The sequence below is a fragment of the Rutidosis leptorrhynchoides genome, chromosome 1 (assembly GCF_046630445.1).
Source record: "Rutidosis leptorrhynchoides isolate AG116_Rl617_1_P2 chromosome 1, CSIRO_AGI_Rlap_v1, whole genome shotgun sequence".
NCBI lineage: Eukaryota > Viridiplantae > Streptophyta > Magnoliopsida > Asterales > Asteraceae > Rutidosis > Rutidosis leptorrhynchoides.
The window spans coordinates 72,530,793-72,550,035 of NC_092333.1; positions in this window are offsets into that span (position 1 = coordinate 72,530,793).

Sequence of the window (19,243 nt, forward strand, 5' to 3'; positions counted from 1 at the left end):
CATTTCACTATTTAATGATAGCTTCACTCGTACTCTTCGAATAATCGAACTATTTTTATTCTTATTACTCAACGGTAATAAAACTCTATTTATCAACTCATTTTCGTCATGAAAACATTTTTATTGTTAACCATGACCACCTCATTCAAATTTCGGGACGAAATTTCTTTAACGGGTAGGTACTGTGACGACCCGGAAATTTCCGACCAAATTTAAACTTAATCTTTGAATGTTTCCGACACGATAACAAGGTTTGTAAAGTTGAGTCTTAAGAATTTTTGAACTGTTTACATAGATTCAGTTGACCTTTGACCATTCTCGACGATTCATGAACCTTTAATTGTAAATAGAAATGTAAATATAAATAATTATATATGTAAATAATTATATTAAATATATTAATGAACTATTAATTAATATAGTTATTATGGAAGATGACTCTAAATAACTAAAGCTTGTTATTTTGAATATATAGAGTATATTATATATAAATGGTTCAAACATACTTTGCCAATGTTATCAAGATAATAAATGTATAATGTTATACTTGTGGTTAATTATTCATTATATATATAATGTATAAATATTCAGTTATATATTATATAATTAGAAAACATTACATAAATAATAAATTGTAACATTAACATATTAGAAGTAATAACGAGTTAAAAATGAATATATGTGATTTTACAATAAACGGTGATCCAAAAATGAGTTCTATAAATTTTAGGCTTATTAAAAATGTATTTATGAACTATTGGTTAAGTTTTGACACTTTTTATATTTTACCCAAAAATGAGAGGGACGGTTGATGTAATTTTTATTTAACAAACTTATGATCGAATTTTATACCATAAGGACCAAAATAAATAAATATAATTAATTTAAAAATTTGGGATTTTTAGGAACACTTTTATCCGCTACTGATTAACAACGGACTACGAATCAACACCCCTGTAAAACCGTCGGTAGGATGCATACAAGAAATATTCACGAGATGTGTTGAAACAATAAAAGGTGTTTACACGTTCAAGATTCGTAAATATTTAATTAATATATTTCACTGCTATTTTTCTCAATCTAATCTACATTTTTTTTTTATTTTGTCTTTCACACCATTGACTTATTATGTAGACATATAAACATGCATACGATAGATATCTTCAACCACCTCTATTTGTGTTTCTTCTGATCACCACTACCACAAATCACACCCACTTCATCGATCGACCACCCCATCACCTTTCATCCACCATCTTCTTTGAACCACAACCTTATAATACATCACTTTTTCTTCTCCCTTTTCTTCTATGTTTTCTGTTTAATTCGAAACCACCACCTTCGGTTTCTTTTTCCTAGTTCATTCCCATCAAATCGCCAACCCAAACATCATAGCTTCACTTTAATCACCACTTGACCCTTCAACCTTGATCACCTTAAGATAACCACAACCACTATTTTGCAGTCGTTCATTTATTTCGAAACCATCAAGCAATCTACCAAATTACCAATTAAATACAAACACTGCGGCACATTTTTTTCTTTCTATTTTGGTTAATCCACGATGCAGCTACCTTCTTGTTTCCAATTATAATCGAAGTAAGTTATATATATATATTTTTTTCCTTTATTGGTGGCCGACATATTCCTTTAAACAAATTAAATCCACTTGAATATTAAAAGCAAAGAAGGATGACTTGTTACCAAATACTTTTGGCCATCGAGTTGTTTAGTCTGTTGGACTTTTAAAATATAAAGTGGAGCCGTGATTTAATTTTCCTTTTGAGCTGTGAGGATTAATTTATGATGATAGTGGTCAACTAGATTATGTTTGTGGGACAAACCCCAAATAACAAATTGATCATAGGATTCTATTAAATGCGTTTTATCATTAAATCAAGTGGGGCAATGGAGGCACTACATGTTTGACTAGATGGGCCAAGAAGGTGCTGTCCATATTTTTTGTGTGTGTGTGTAATCACGTATAATTATGACCAAGTGGTTAAGGAATAATATATTAAAAATGAAATGATATAATAGTACGTGGTTTGCGGGACTATGATGACAAGAGTAATACGTACCATAAAATCGTGATGTTGATGGAGGAGTTAATTAAGTTTAGATGTTCAATTATGATAAACGATAAGGTGATGATGAACTTCATACCACGATCATGATGATGATTATGAGACGATGCTAGATAATATTGATGATGAGAGATGTACATGATAATGAAATGATGATATAGATGATGTGAAGATGACGAGGGGATGAAGAGGAGTACGTATCAATTATATATTTTTTTTTACAGTTGGAGATTTATAAACCAAAGTCATGTTCTTGTTGGACTGAAATTTTTGTTTAACTTGGGCTCAGGAACTATTAGGCTGTGTTTGTGAAATTGTTGAGCCAAAATGAAACAAATCGGGTTAAATATATTAGTATTCCGATTCAGATCAGAAAAACACAGTTGGATGAGTGGGAGGATTTGTTGTGCCTGTGCGAAAGGTCGCGAGTTCGATTCTCGTTTGGAGCATCCTTTTTATTAAAGCTTTTTATAAGGGTATACTCTTTTAATTTTAATTCCATTATTATTATTAGTAATTATTATGAATAAAGATATTATTGTTAGTATTATTATTATTATTATTATTATTATTATTATTATTATTATTATTATTATTATTATTATTATTATTATTATGAGTATTTTAAGATACTTATTATTATTACTAATACTAATATTATTATCATTATCTATGTAATTATAAATATTACTATGGAATTTTTTAACAAAAGTTTAACATATTAACATTAAAGGTTTACTTTATAAATTTACATTAGTAATATATATTAATTAATTACTTCAAATATTGAAAATAAATATATATAAAGGTTAAATATTAATATAACATAGATCTATATGTATAACATCTGAAATAACGAATATATTGATGATTTAAGTAAGTAATATATTATAAATTTAAATACATAACAAAACTTTGTTTAATAGTTACTATAAGTGTTAATTTACATTAATGATATAGGTTCGTGAATTCGAGGCCAACCCTGCATTGTTCAAATGACGTCATATGTATTTTTACTACAAAATACAGTAGAGTGAGTTTCATTACTCCCTTTTTAAATGCTTTTGCAATATATATTTTTGGGACTGAGAATGCATGCGCTTTTATAAATGTTTTACGAAATAGACACAAGTAATCGAAACTACATTATATGGTTGAATGATCGAAATCGAATATGCCCCTTTTTATTAAGTCTGGTAATCTAAGAATTAGGGAACAGACACCCTAATTGACGCGAACTCTAAAGATAGATCTATCGGGCCCAACAAGCCCCATCCAAAGTACCGGATGCTTTAGTACTTTGAAATTTATATCATGTCCGATGGAGGATCCCGGAATGATGGGGATATTCTTATATGCATATTGTGAATGTTGGTTACCAGGTGTTCAATCCATATGAATGATATTTTTGTCTCTATGCATGGGACGTATGTTTATGAGAAATGGAAATATGAAATCTTGTGGTCTATTAAAAATTATGAAATGATTATTTATGTTAAACTAATGAACTCACCAACCTTTTGGTTGACACTTGAAAGCATGTTTATTCTCAGGTAAGAAAGAAGTCTTCCGCTGTGCAATTGCTCATTTAAAAGATATTACTTGGAGTCATTCATGACATATTTCAAAAGACGTTGCATTCGAGTCGTCGGGTTCATCAAGATTATTATTTAGTCAATTATAGTTAAATATATTATGAAATGATTTGCATGTCATCAGTTTTCGATATAAAGGAAGTTTGTCTTTTAAAAACGAATGCAATGTTTGTAAAATGTATCATATAGAGGTCAAGTACCTCGCGATGTAACCAACTATTGTGAATCGTTTGTAATCGATATGGACTTTGTCCGGATGGATTAGGACGGGTCCTTTCATTATTATTTCTATAGATTCATAACCTTATTTTAGTTTTTGTTTCTAAATTCATATTGAATGCGAATATATGATAGTGTAGTTTTGCTTTGATGATAATTAATGGCTGCAAAATATATATTTGAAGTCACTAAATTCCCCACCAAATCGGGCAAAATTTTGTGGAGAATTTTTCGAAATTTTTTTAATTGCAGAGTAGACCCATTTTCGCAAGATAACTAGAAAAATGCCACTACGCTCAAGACTTCCTTAAGGCCTTTCCCCGTTCTAAGCAATTTAGATGCCAAAAATGAAATTTTACTATTTTTAAAGGTGAATTTTAAATTTTTAGATATTACGATAAGTAATACCTTCACATGTGAACTGTTTTGCTTGTTTAAATACTACTATGATACTTGTTTTTATTTAATAATGTATTTAGGTACATCGAGAATCATGATGGGGCTATTATCTCACCACTAGCTACAAAACGTTGCAGTTTTTATAACGTCTTTGTTTTATTGTTCGAGTATTTTTAACCACTTTTTTATTTCCCTAGATTCATAACCTTATTTTAGTTTTTGTTTCTAAATTTTATATTGAAGGCGAATATATGATAGTGTAGTTTCATTTTAATGATAATTAATGGCCGTTAAACATATATTTGAAGTCACTACATTTTCCACAAAATCGGGCAAAATTTTGAGAATTTTTTAAAAATTTTTTAATTGCAGATAAGACCCATTTTCGCAAGATAACTTGAAAATAGCACTACAAACAATACTTCCTTTAGGATTTTCCCTGTTCAAAGCAGTTTAGATGCCGAAAATGAAATTTTACTATTTTTAAAGGTAAATTTTACACTTTTAGATCTTACGATAAGTAATGCCTTCACATGTGAACTATTGTGCCTGTTTAAATACCACTATGATACTTGTTTGTATTTAATGATGTATATACGTACATCGAGAATCATGATTGGGCTTCTATCTTACCACTAGCTACAAAACGTTGCAGCTTTTATAACGTCTTTGTTTTATTGTTCGAGTATTTTTAGCCGCTTTTTTATTTCTCTAGATTCATAATCTTATTTTAGTTTTTGTTTCTAAATTTCATATTGAATGCGAATATATGAGAGTGTAGTTTTGTTTTGATGATAATTAATGGTCGCAAAACATATATTTGAAGTTACTACATTCCCCACAAAATCGGGCAAAATTTTGTGGAGAATTTTTTAAAAAATTTTTAATTGCATATTAGACCTATTTTCGAAAGATAACTAGAAAATGGCACTACGAGCAAGACTTTCTTAAGCCTTTTCCCCGTTCTAAGTAGTTTAGATGCCGAAAATGAAATTTTACTATTTTTAAAGGTGAATTTTACACTTTTAGATCTTACGATAAGTAATACCTTCACATGTGAACTGTTGTGTCTCTTTAAATACCACTATGATACTTGCTTTTATTTAATAATGTATTTAGGAACATCGAGAATCATGATGGGGCTACTATCTCACAACTAGCTACAAAACGTTGCAGCTTTTATAACGTCTTTGTTTTATTATTCGAGTATTTTTAGCCGCTTTTTTATTTCTCTAGATTCATAACCTTATTTTAGTTTTTTTTCTAAATTTCATATTGAATGCGAATATATGAGAGTGTAGTTTCATTTTGATGATAATTAATGGCCGCTAAAAATATATTTGAAGTCACTACATTCCCCACAAAATCGGGCAAAATTTTGTGAAGAATGTTTCGAAAAAATTTTAATTGCAGATTAGACCCATTTTCGCAAGATAACTAGAGAACGGCACTACGAGCAAGACTTCCTTAAGGCTTTTCCCCGTTCTAAGCAGTTTAGATGCCGAAAATGAAATTTTACTATTTTTAAAGGTGATTTTTTGTAATATCCCGTCAGAATCGACTAACGGCGTATTAACTCTAGTCCCACATTTAACGGTCACGCCCTCTATATGAGACGTTTCCGAAAAGCATTCGCATTAAAGTTTAATAAACAAAGTCATTAAATAAATGTACAACAAAATAGTTTAATAGAAATAACCAATGTAAATGACTTCCAAACATTGTTTAAATAAACCAAAAAGTTTCATAATGCGAATGTATTTTATTCTTAAAAACATTAGTAATCATGATGGACTTCACTCCAGTAATTATAATAAGTAAGTATAAGAACATCAGCTAGCGGAAGCAACCTCTAAGGACCTGAGATAAAAACATGCGAAAAGTCAACAAAATTATTGAGTGAATCTACAGGTTTAGTAAAACATTTATCGTAAGTTATGCCACGAGATTTCTTTGAAAGCTGTGTAAAAGTATACATTTGTCATGAGCACTTGATTATAATACTTTAACCTGCAATAGCTCATTCGTTACGTGTCTTCCTTTTACCCTCTCTAAGTATACACCGATCATGTGTACAAGTTAAAACTAAATAAGCACCCCCCGTATGTTGGGGCGAGGTTTGTCAAACCTAACGGTACCGTCCCTATAAGTCGAGCTTACGTAAAGTAATTAATATAATCAAGCTAAGGGATTTTTTATCTGAACTCATATGTATATTCGTTTAAGTTACTCGTGCTTAATATGTAAAACAGTTGAAATAGCATGTTATCTCATCCCATGTAAAAAGTAAATTGGGACTGTAGACTCACATTTGAAAAGCTCTGTAAGTAAAGTATGCAAAAACAACTTGTACGGTTTACGACCGAGTAATGCAACCTAATCAATTAGATTACCTTAAGTAAGTACATAAGTCACACTATGTCAACCCATAGTGTACGCGTAATCCTAGTGCTCAGACTGACTCAACGTGTAAGCAAAAGTCAACTAGTTCATGCAAGTCAACCAAAGTCAAACCAAAAATCAAACTTGGTCAAATTGGTCAACTAAAGTCAACCATAGGAGTAGGTCATGTAATCTTAGTCAACATGTTAATCTTAAGTCAACTAACATGTTTTAATTCACGGTTTGTCAAGTACACGTTCACAGTTTATCGTATAACATAGAATTCACTCACACCTTGCAAACAACGAACATAAATCACAACACATAAGTCATGGCAACATGGCAAACTCCAGATCCTTAACTGTTGCATGCTAGCTAGCTTATTTTAATTATATTTCTTTAATATTTTAAATACAATTATAAATCAAATCAACCCAACTGTTGCCTTTACATAATTTGATATTCCAGATAAAGTGGCATATAGAATAAACTGGTTGGACTTGGTTGTTGAATTTTCCAAACAGTCGCCAATTTATTGGGACCAAAAGGATCATGCCTCTCCACACAAGGTGTACTTGGCTGTAGTGACCCGAACTTTTCCATGTTTATATATATTAAATGAAATTGATATTTACATGATTAAGTGTTTTCAACATGTTAAACAATCAAACTTGTTAAGACTTGATTAATTGAAATAGGTTTCATATAGACAATTGACCACCTAAGTTGACCAGCGATTCACTAACGTTAAAACTTGTAAAAACTATATGATGACATATTTATGGATATACATATATAGTTAACATGATATTATGATAAGCAAGTATCTCATTAGGTATTTTAACAATGAGTTATATACATAAAAATGAGACTATTAAATTAAAAAACTCGAAAACGATATATATAACGATTATCGTTATAACGTCTTATTAAATACATATGAATCATATTATGATATTGATACACTATATTTAAACATGATAAATTATAAGTAAACATATCATTAAGTGTATTAACAATGAACTACATATGTAAAAACAAGACTACTAATTTAAGGATTTCGAAACGAGACATATATGTAACGATTATCGTTGTAACGACATTTAAATGTATATATATCATATTAAGATATATTAATACATCATAATATCATGATAATGTAATAATTTAACATCTCATTAGATATAATAAATAATGGGTTAACAATATTTAACAAGATCGTTAACTTAAAGGTTTCAAAACAACACTTACATGTAACGACTAACGATGACTTAACGACTCAGTTAAAATGTATATACATGTAGTGTTTTAATATGTATTCATACACTTTTGAAAGATTTCAAGACACTTATCAAAGTACTTCTACTTAACAAAAATGCTTACAATTACATCCTCGTTCATTTTCATTAACAATTCTACTCGTATGCACCCATATTCGTACTCGTACAATACCCAGCTTCTAAATGTATGTACTATTGGTATATACACTTCAATGATCAGCTCTTAGTAGCCCATGTGAGTCACCTAACCATGTGGGAACCATCATTTGGCAACTAGCATGAATGATTACACAAAATTACAAACTAATGTGACCTTATATGGAGTACCTACATCACGTTTTCAATCATCACCATAAACACTTTCATTTTTCAATTGTTCTAAGTGTTCTTCATCATATTCATCAAAATCTAGCTCAATCTAGTTCATAAATCTATACATAAACCAAGTTACAAAACAACTACTCATGAACACACCAACAACACTTCCAAGTTTGCTAGCTTACTTTCAATCTTGCAAATCCATTTCAAGTGATCATCCAATCTCAAGAAATGTTTCTTATTTATAGTAATATATCTTTCTAATTCAAGGTAATACTCATACTCAAACTTTGATTCAATTTCTATAACTATAACAATCTTATTTCGCTTGGAAATCTTACTTGAACTTGTTTTCGTGTCATGATTTTGCTTCAAGAACTTTCAAGCCATCCAAGGATCCTTTGAAGCTAGATCTATTTTTCTTATTTTTAGTAGGTTTATCCACAAAACTTGAGGTAGTAATGATGTTCATAACGTCATTCAAATCATATATATAAAACTATCTTATTCGAAAGTTTAAACTTGTAATCACTAGAACATAATTTAGTTAATTCTAAACTTGTTCGCAAACAAAAGTTAATCCTTCTAACTTGACTTTTAAAATCAACTAGACACATGTTCTATATCTATATGATATGCTAACTTAATGATTTAAAACCTGAAAACACGAAAAACACCGTAAAACCGGATATACGCCGTCGTAGTAACACCGCGGGCTGTTTTGGGTTAGTTAATTAAAAACTATGATAAACTTTGATTTAAAAGTTGTTCTTCTGGGAAAATGATTTTTCTTATGAACATGAAACTATATCCAAAAATCATGGTTAAACTCAAAGTGAAAGTATGTTTTTCAAAATGGTCATCAAGACGTCGTTCTTTCGACTAAAATGACTACCTCATATAATATTGAATTGTAACCTGTATTTTCGACTATAAACTTATACTTTTTCTGTTTAGATTCATAAACTTAAGTTCAATATGAAACCATAGCAACTTGAATCACTCAAAACGGATTTAAAACGAAGAAGTTATGGGTAAAACAAGATTGGATAATTTTGCTTGTTTTAGCTACGTGAAAATTGGTAAACAAATCTATATTAATCATATCCTAGCTAACTTATATTATATAATACATATATTCTAATATATTATGTAATATTGGGATACCATAGACACGTATACAAATTTTTTGACATATCATATCGACCCATGTATATATATATTATTTGGAACAACCATAGACACTCTATATGCAGTAATGTCTGAGTTAGCTATACAGGGTTGAGGTTGATTCCAAAAATATATATACTTTGAGTTGTGATCTAGCCTGAGACGTGTATACACTGGGTCGTGGATTGATTCAAGATAATATATATCAATTTATTTATGTACATCTAACTGTGGACAACTAGTTGTAGGTTACTAACGAGGACAGCTGACTTAATAAATTCAAATCATTAAAACATAATAAAAATGTTGTAAATATATTTTGAACATACTTTGATATATATGTACATATTTGTTATAGGTTCGTGAATCGACCAGTAGCCAAGTCCCACTTTTAAAATCTAATATTTTTGGGATGAGAATACATGCAGTTTTATAAATGTTTTACGAAATAGACACAAGTAATTGAAACTACATTATATGGGTGAATGATCGAAGCCGAATATACCCCTTTTGCTTGGTAGCCTAAGAATTAGTAAACCAATCTGCTAATTGACCCGAATCCTAAAGATAGATCTATTGGGCCTAACGAACCACATCCAAAGTACCGGATGCTTTAGTACTTCGAATTCGTTTTTTATCATGTCCGATGGATTTCCCAGAATGATAGGGGATATTTTTATATGCATCTTGTTAATGTTGGTTACCATGTGTTCACCATATGAATGATTTTTATCTCTATGTATGGGATGCATATTGAAATATGAAATCTTGTGGTCTATTATTGCGATTTGATAAATATATAGGTTAAACCTATAACTCACCAACATTTTTGTTGACGTTTAAAGCATGTTTATTCTCAGGTGATTATTAAGAGCTTCCGCTGTTGCATGCTAAAATATGGACAAGATTCGGTGTCAGCATGATTGTATAATATTGTTTAAAACTGCATTCGAGATTTACTTTGTTGTAACATATTAATATTGTAAACTAATATGTATTGGTAGTGTGTAAGTGTGATATTTTTAGATTATCATTTCTTGATAATCTAGGTGGTGTCTTTTTAACCTTGTCGATAAAATAAAGGTTATGGTTTGCTTTAAAAACGAATGCAGTCTTTGAAAAACGTCTCATATAGAGGTCAAAACCTCGCAAAGAGATCAATTAATATGAAACGTTTATAATCGATATGAACTGGACATTTCATTGGCCACTAGTCTTGGATACTAAATTGTGTACAAACCCATCTTAATCACTAAATTATCTGAATAAGCTCCGTTTCAAATTCAACCGCTCAAAGAATGACCCTAGGTCATATTTGTCCTTGCTAATCCATAGGAAGGAATAATAGATTTAGGCCCAGCAAAATATAAATTTAAAACTCTATTGATATGCTCGTACCGACACCGTGCGACCTAGGTGTCCGCCCGACCCTGAAAGTCATAATGCTCCATGCAACTTCAATTCTGTTAACTTCATCGAATACTTTATAAACAGTTTTCGATGCCCCTTTACCAAGAATTTTGTTATATCTATCTAACGATTTTTTGGTCATCTTTCAACAACACCGTCATCCTCAAATAACCCAACAATTTTTAGAAACGCTTATTTTATCACAAACCATGATTATTAACAAACGAAAGAAAACTCGAAAAGAGAGATTAATTGTAGAAAACCTGAGTTTGATTAGCAAGAAATTACCGAAAAAGTTACGTGTTTACGAATGAATATTATGAAGTAGATTATGATTGTGATGCGCGCACATGTAGATAATACATATTATGGACTAATACAATATACTTAGTGACCACGTATTACGTATATATAATAACTAGTGAAATGACCCGTAAAACACGGGGTTATTTAAACGAAATAGTTTAATGATATGTTTTACTCCGATATTAAGTGAATGTAAATGCTAAAATCATTAAGTTTAATGACCCGTAGGATCACAGATTTCGACTAAGAAACTTGTCGTTGTTAACTTGGTCAGAATAAATGAAATACATTAAATCTCCCAGCACCCTCTTCCAATTTTCATTATAATTACTATTTTTCTTATCATAAATTGTACTTATTTAATTAAAATTAAAAGAGGGACTCAAAATACCTGGTTCAACCTCGCGAAAATCATGATTATTTTTAAATACTTCTATCATACTATATACCTTCATTTTAAATAGTCACAATATGATTTAACGTATGTTATCGAATTTTAGATTCTTATTGTTTAACAAACATATAATAATAAAACATTCAAGGTGATAAATTTCATCATCAAACAACACAGAAAAAACCACTAATAATGACATGAAGGTTTGTACCTGCTTTTTGAAATCAAAAAGTTATTGAATAATATGATGAAGATTGAGAAAAAGAGTTGTAAAGGTTTGTACAGATTGAGAAAAAGAGTTATGATAATATATGGTGGAGATGCTTCGTAATATACATTTATAAAATAGTAATACCGTATTAAATATTAAATAATATTTTTATTAATTATTTTTTCTTTTCAAATCGACATTCATATATTATTGGCATTTATTTGTTTTTATTTTGTATCTTTTCTAATTAGATTTAATATTAATATAAAATAATGACATCATTATTATGAAAATTAAAGGGTAATTAGTGAAATAATGACATCATCATTTTAGAACTTTATATGAATATATATAGATGAAATATATTAATATAATTTATCTAAAAATTTTATTAACGTTCCAAATTTAATATTTAGTAATCTGTTGATTGTTGCGTAGCCGATTACTAATATGCTTTATTATTACGAATTTATTTATGAATATAATGGATTTATTAAAATTTACAATTTTATTTTTAGATGAAACTACTATACAATGAAAATATATTATTATACGAAGTATACTAGTTAAAGACCCGCGGTTTCGCGAGATTTTTGAAGGGTTTAATCATTTAAACTATAAAATTATATATATAAATTAAAAAACTATTATTATGTCTACATGAACATTAAACCAAATGTTTTTTTAGGGACTTGAAATTTTTAAAGTTTCAAAATGTATTAATGAACTATTATTAAGTCTATGATGAACATTGAACCAAATGTTTTATAGTGGATCCAAATTTTTAAAGTTTTAAAATGTACTAATGAATAAATAAAAAAACTAAATTTTGATTCAAATTAAATAAATCATCTCCGATATCATGATGTAGTTTTAGGCAATTGTATTAAGAATTGTGGATGGTTATCTCAGATCTTCGTTGTATTTTCCCACATATTCGACAATGTAGTTATTCTTGTTAGGTGACCATGAATTGTGAATAATGTCATAGCTCTTTGTCTTGTTGTTAGTACTTTGTGCATTCCTGCGAAAGTCTTATGTCGTACTTAGTCAGCCTACAATGAGTTGAAACATTATATTTGTAATAAAATGCATAATATTGTAATATTTTTTTAATTATTTAGAAGATGTATGAAGTTTATGATTTAGTATAAACATCCATTAAGTTATGCATAATAGTAAGCTTTCCAACTAAATATGATATATAATTGTGATAACTTGGCATTGCCGCTTCGTCTCTTTATTCACAAAATCTTCACATGTTAAAGTATTTGATATTGTGGCTTGTAAATTTCTAAATTTTGTAGTAAGTGCAATTTCTTTGTTCATAATTACAGATGTTAAAGATTTCATTTTTTTCAAGTTTTGGTCCAAAAAGATTAACTGTCACAATCAAGATTAAGTTAATGTATGTTAATCTCGAAATTGAAATATGAAAAAGTAGTTACTATAAAACCAATAATAATAAATAAGGTAAAGAAATAGTTTTGTGTATTTGCATGTAGCATATCAGTTGGGCGTAATCCACCAATCCACATTATACACCGTTGAGTAGGAAAAATCCAAGTACTATATTTAATACTAAAGACATCAAATTTAGTAGCAAATTTTTCATATTAAATAAGCTATAGAAATGTGATAATATGTTTTCAATAATCGGTAGAATGTCATCTTAAATGAATTCTCCAATCAATCTTCTACGTAGTTGTAATATACGTTGGTGATGTTCAACAAACCAATCACTATACTTTTTGCTAAAGTTAATTGGATCTTCAGGAAATATTTAAACAAAAACTTATAAGGTATACATAGTATTGTTTTATAAAAGATCGAAGTATATAAATTATTTTAAATTAAAGTGTACCACGATTGAGGTCTTGGTTCCTGACAATTTGTAAATGTGAGATAATACTTTAGCAATGTAATTGTAAATGGATTGAGAATTGAAAGTCATAAATTCTTATATTTTCTATTTTTTGGTGAACATGTATTAAAAACGTATCTATTGTTGCAGTTTGTTTTTAGTTGTATTTCCCTGTTCAGTTGTAGAACGTTTTCTTCCCTCTTAGTGAAGTACGTCTACAATAAAAAATTAATTGTACGTTAATTATAATAGTTTGAAATTAACAATTACTATTGTGAATTACTGTTAGTTTGAAATATATTACTTATATTTGACTCATTTAAATGTAGTTAGAATAAATTATTTCAATTTTTGTAATCTCATACTTTATAAGTTAATAAAACATAGTAGTATTATTAATGTTTTTGTCATTTCAGAACTTCTACCAGGGTAAATATTATGCATATATCTGTATCACAACGCTAGCTTTTCGACTTAAGTTGTCTAGTTTGACTTCTTTAAGTTACAATTTCCGACATGACGAGTAAATTTATTAATCTATGTCTTGGTTTATTTCAGGGTTTGTATAGTCCTAAGGATGCATTTTAGGTTTTACTTGACTAAGTGTTACTTCACACATTTTGCATAAAGTCCTAAAACCCTAACTTACTACTATGAACCCTAGTTCATTACCATAAACCCTAGACTTGTATATATATATATATATATATATATATATATATATATATATATATATATATATATATATATATATATATATATATATATATATATAAATATATATATATATATACTTAATAAATAAACTTATTAACCAAGTAATTAGATTAAAGACTTGAAACATTTTCTTTGAACATTGATCATATGATAAAAACATTTCTACACTTAATCATTTTTCACAACTAGTCTTGATCACTTTGTACATAGCCATTTCTTTCACTTAACCAACCTTAACCTATCTTGATTTGAACCTAACCTAAGCTTACTTCCTAAACCCTAAACATACAATTAAACATCTTAGAATTATACATTAGAAAGCAGGCATAAATACATGTACACTTGCAAAACCAAAAATTGACTAGAACAATCACACCATCATCATCACCATCGTTTTTCATCATCATCATCATCATGTACCATCATCAAAACACATTCCCCTAATACTTCTTCACTAAGTAAATATCATGCAAAACATCATCATGCCTTTCATTAATGATCCATGGTGAGTCATCCCCTCCCCTTCCTCTTCTTGTGCCACGTCTCCCATCCATCACCATCACCACCTCTATATAAACTAGCTTCTATCTTCCATTCTCCCATTTCTTCATTCTCTCTTCTTCTCTCACACTTCTCCACTCTCAAATACAGATTATAAGCTATAACCTTCTTTAAGAATTAGGAGTATATTTCATCAAGGTATAACTAGCTAAACTAAATCTATTCATCATTTCTAGTCAAAATCAAGAACTTTGATGGTGTAAAAGCTAGATCTAGAGTGTTAAATAACTCAATGATGACTATATGGCTAACCATGATCTTGATGCTAGATCATTAAACTTAAGATCTCTATATGTCCAATGTCTTAAAATTGTAACAACCCTGCTTTTTCCGGCACTCTCGTTAACTTCTGTTAGTTAATTTAACGGCGATTACTTGACTTTTATGTGTTTATGTGTAATAAATACATACTTGATCCTTGGAGGGTTACAATAATTAATATGGGTTGATATTAATTCGAATAAATAATTCGGATAAGGAAATACGATAAAAACAATACGGTTTTGATAACTGCTTTTCGAGCAACGAAACGCTCGGGTTTATTTTAATAATTAATTTATTAATTATTAACTTTTTAAAAATATTTAATTTATTGGGTTTTTTAATAAATTAAACGATTGGTTGCGTTTTAACGATCGGTTTGGCGTTTCGGGCCTTCGGTACGTCTAAACGGCACTTGAAACGAGCCACGATAACACGCTTTTGTGAAACGAGAGCCCGGGAACCCCCCATTGGGCCCAATCGGCCATGACCCACTCCCCCTCTCCTTTTATTTTTCTATTTTGGGCCATGCTTGTTAACTAGTCCAAGCCTTAACTTAATTAAACCCTCATTTATAAAAAAAAAAACTGAATACGTCTCCTCCCCCCTTCCAAAATCACGACTAGGGAAGCTCCAAATCAGCCCCCATCATCGACTTTATTATCCTCCTCAAATCACCATCGAATTTTGCTTGTTTGCTCTTGCACTCTACACGAAAGTTACTCCTTGCACCTTCCTCTGTCCATTGGTGTACTCAATTTGGTTGCTAGAGGTATAATCCTATGAACCCTAGTTTTAATTCTCTGATTTTGATGTATTAATATAGTGTAAGTTGTCAATTTCTGAAGTCTATACGCGTTATTGTTGATTGTTGTCGTTAATTTGATCGTTTGATACGTTTAGGGTTAAAACCGAATTGTATATTGTTGATTCTGATAAAATTGGTTTGGTTTCTGATTATTTAATGTATCTAGATGGATTATCCTCGAAAAACTATTGATTTTAGGCTTTGGATTCGCTTGATTTTATTTCCGGATGATCAAGTTATGTCCATTTGAATTAACGTTGTGTTTTTGTTGTGTAATCAGAAATCTGGGTTTTATAGACCAATAATTGGCTTGTGAAACTTATACCACTGGAAATATAATTTAAAAACACTCAAGTTACACTAGGATATCATGTCGTTTGCTTATGTATAACTCGAGATATGCTTGAATTAGTGTAAAAGTGGATTTATACAGCACTTGCATGAAAACAGCCTTGTATGATAAAATGTGTTAACTTCTGGATTTAAAGATTTTCATATTTGAAATTTACACAAAAATTAATTCACTTTCATGTAGATATCATAGGCTAATTGTATCTTGATCTTCGGATAATTGCATGCGAATGTGACTAGCTAAACTAGAATCGAATCTGCAACTTGCTCTCTGTGTTATACTCTGTGGTTTGTGTTTATTGAAATATCATGTATGCTTCTGTAATATGAATCTTTATATGTTATGTGGTATATGCTCAGTTTATTTCAACCTCCGAAACTTTAAGCATTGTGCACACTAGTGCCATAGTTTGTGTAACTTCTGAATTGAGCTGAAAACTGAACATTCAATTTTCAAGAATAAACTGTACAAATTGGCTAAACTAAAATTGCTCAACTTTTGATATGTGTTAGTTTGACTTGTCCTTGAACCATGGCCACTGTTCCTGTGTCAATTTCATGTCCCTAGCTCCGGTTATAGCCAAAATGAAATCCGTGCGCGGTCAGAAACTGACTTGGCAAACCATAAATGTACCCCTTCTGATTCCTGACTTTTAATTATCGTATGAGACCCTGGCCGAACTTTTTGGAATCAATTTGAGTATACTTATGATCTAGAGTTTACCATGTTTGTATGAATTTTGGACTATGAGATAATATGCTAAGTTTGCTACATGTACATGAACTTTGTGCACAACGATAAAATGAAATTGTGAAATTGACCTGTTATGATCTAAAACGTGTTGTTTGATTTAGGTTTGACATGTTGACCAACATTTGACATAAACCTACTGATGTTGACCTTAGTTGACTACTTTGACCAAGTTTGACTTTCGGTTTGACTTCGGTTGACTTTATTTGACTTGCATGAACTAGTTGATTGTATGTTGACTTTTACTTTGAAACGTGTCGACTCGAGCAATAAGACAACTTATACTATGAAACCACATTTGTTTAGGATATAATTAATGACCAACTTAAATACGTATACTTAGGTTGCATTACTCGGCTATAATCCGTACAAGTTTTGTCTGTCATCCAAGCTTTATTCAAAGGTGAGTCTACAGTCCCGCTTTTTACATATTTTCAGGGATGAGAATACACGCTGTTATACTTACATTATCAAATGCTTTTGTATTTACAGGAGTACTATATATGCATATTGTGAAGACCCGTCCTAATCCATCCGGACGAAATCCATATCGATTATAAACGATTCACAATAGTTGATTACATCGCGAGGTATTTGACCTTTATATGACACATTTTACAAACATTGCATTCAATTTTAAAAGACATTCTTTCTTTACAACGAAAATTGACGGCATGCATACAATTTCAGAATATATCCAACTATAATTGACTTAATAATAATCTTGATGAACTCGACGACTCGAATGCAACGTCTTTTGAAATATGCCATGAATGACTCCAAGTAATGTTTCTAAAATGAGCAAATGCACAGCGGAAGATTTCTTTCATACTTGAGAATAAACATGCTTTCAATTGTCAACCAAAAGGTTGGTGAGTTCATTAGTTTATCATAAATAATCATTTCATAATTTTAATAGACCACAAGATTTCATATTTCCATTTCTCATAAACATACGTCCCATGCATAGAGACAAAAATATCATTCATATGGATTGAACACCTGGTAACCGACATTCACAATATGCATATAAGAATATCCCCATCATTCCGGGATCCTCCTTCGGACATGATATAAATTTTGAAGTACTAAAGCATCCGGTACTTTGGATGGGGCTTGTTGGGCCCGATAGATCTATCTTTAGAGTTCGCGTCAATTAGGGTGTCTGTTCCCTAATTCTTATATTACCAGACTTAATAAAAAGGGGCATACTCAGTTTCGATCATTCAACCGTATAATGTAGTTTCAATTACTTGTGTCTATTTCGTAAAACAGTTATAAAAACAGCGCATGTATTCTCAGTCCCAAATATATATATATTGCAAAAGCATTTAAAAAGGGATTAATGAAACTCACCTAATGTATTTTGTAGTAAAAATACATATGACTATATTGAACAATGCAGGGTTGGCATCGGATTCACGAACCTATATCAATTGTATATTTATTAAAACATATAATCGTAATCGACCAAGTTTATATATATTATTATTAATAATATACTTGTTATATTTCATGTTATTTGGATCATTTTAATATATTTAATTTATATATTTTATATAGTTAATATTTATCATTATTTATATTATACATATATATGTAAGGTTTTATATAAGATAACAATATATATTTGTGTATTAACTGATACATTATATATATATAATTTAGTAATTATCATTTTAATAATAACCATATAATGATACGTAATATTAATATTATTGTAATGTATTGTTGTATAAAATATCTATTTGTAATAATACCAGTATTGACAAGAATGATAATAGTAATGATAATAATAATAGTAATAATATTAGTAGTAATAGTATCTATTTTAATGTATATGGTAATCTTAATAAAAATGCTAATTTTGATAATTTTAATTAAAATGATACTTCTAGTAAATGATAATAATATCAGTGCTAATAATACATATCAGATTTATCCTAAGTTTCTTATAATTTCTAAACTTATGACTACAATTTCTATAACTTAAATTTGTAATCGTATTCATAATTGTACCTATATTCAAATAATTATGACCATTTTTCATAATTTTTATCGTATCACTTTTATTATTAATTTTGTAACATGAATGTTGTTAATATGTTCATAATCATCTTAATGATGATAATCATAATATTACAATAATAATCATAATA